The sequence below is a fragment of the Topomyia yanbarensis genome, chromosome 2 (assembly GCF_030247195.1).
Source record: "Topomyia yanbarensis strain Yona2022 chromosome 2, ASM3024719v1, whole genome shotgun sequence".
Lineage (NCBI taxonomy): Eukaryota > Metazoa > Arthropoda > Insecta > Diptera > Culicidae > Topomyia > Topomyia yanbarensis.
In genome coordinates this window covers 132,363,296-132,364,489 of record NC_080671.1, presented here as the reverse complement: position 1 = coordinate 132,364,489, position 1,194 = coordinate 132,363,296, and the positions used below count along the sequence as shown (strand labels likewise).

At 38.7% G+C, this 1,194-nt stretch overlaps 1 long non-coding RNA gene across 1 annotated transcript; it reads right to left on the bottom strand.

Moving 5' to 3' along the window:
* Positions 1–330: 330 nt before the first annotated feature.
* On the bottom strand, positions 331–936 carry LOC131681369 (uncharacterized). The gene is made up of 2 exons (XR_009303910.1): positions 788–936; positions 331–723 (listed from the first exon to the last, which is right to left on the bottom strand). It is a non-coding gene; the product is annotated as an uncharacterized LOC131681369 (long non-coding RNA).
* Between the last annotated feature and the right edge of the window lie 258 nt (positions 937–1,194).

The window sequence follows — 1,194 nt, the reverse complement described above, 5'->3', positions numbered from 1 at the left end:
ATAAACAACGCCTTTGGTTCATATGAGCCTGCCTATTCCTAGTTTTCTGTTCTAAGTTTGTAACTGATTCGCTCTAGAATACCTATACGTCTTTCAATTTCATTGCTGTCGTTTCTCTTAGTCTTAAATTTGCCGAAAATAGCCAACAAAACCGATATACTTCTTGTAAGTGTGTGCATATACCTTTGTAAAATGAAACTCAAAAAACACTAAACATCGATTTTTGTTATAATGGTATTAAAATCAAAATGGTTTCAATATAAGAGAAAATCCATATTATCGGAATAGTTGAAGGGCTATCGTGGAATAAACAAATAGTAACTTCATAGGTGCACTTTTATAATTGATTTATTAATATCTATGTTGTCGCTGTTTTCATAAAAAAACATCTTAAGAAACTATACTACTAATATTTACAACATATAAACACAGAAAAATTTCAGCGATAAATGCGGTGTCTATAAATTTAGAACACATAATACTGCTTCTGTCATCCCAAAAAGTGCCTCCAGTGCCCTTCAAACTTGCACAAATTTGAAGAACATCTTCCGCTTCGGCACCGGTGTCACCGTCGTGAAGAACTTGCAGAAGGTACATGGCCGGCGCTGATTGATCGAAAAGGTGCTTCGCAGTTTGGCACCGCGAGAACTGTCTCCAGCATCCAATGCTGTTAAAGCAGCCGTGTCAACCGGGCTGTCACGTTTTCTAGGGGATTTGTCGTCACTGGGAAGAATCGAAACAATACGAGTTTTTGGGTGCGTTGATCTACGAATGCTTCCACCATCACCTGGCTGCCGGATGATTACTGCTCCTTCGGTTTGGATCGCAATGAAACCGAGTATGAATGTGATAAGGATAACGAGTCGCGTCATTTTGTTGGTTTAATAATTTGAATTTACGCTCGGTTCGTGTTTTAGGTTCTTTGCCTTGAGAAATGCTTCAGTAGATTGATGCTGGTCGGATCTTGTGCGATCCTTTTATACCAAATTCTAGAGAATAGTCTTCTGACGCAAGAGCCTCGATGTTGTTGTTTTTCATACGCGTCCCGAGATCCATCGGACGATCTTGTTTTACCCCCAGCTGAACAGTTGTAAACAAGTTGTTTACATGATTATTTCAAGTCCTAGTTTCCACAAATGAACGAGAGTACCCTTTTTTAAGAACTGCTTCCTCCCAAAATTAAAAAATTGAAGA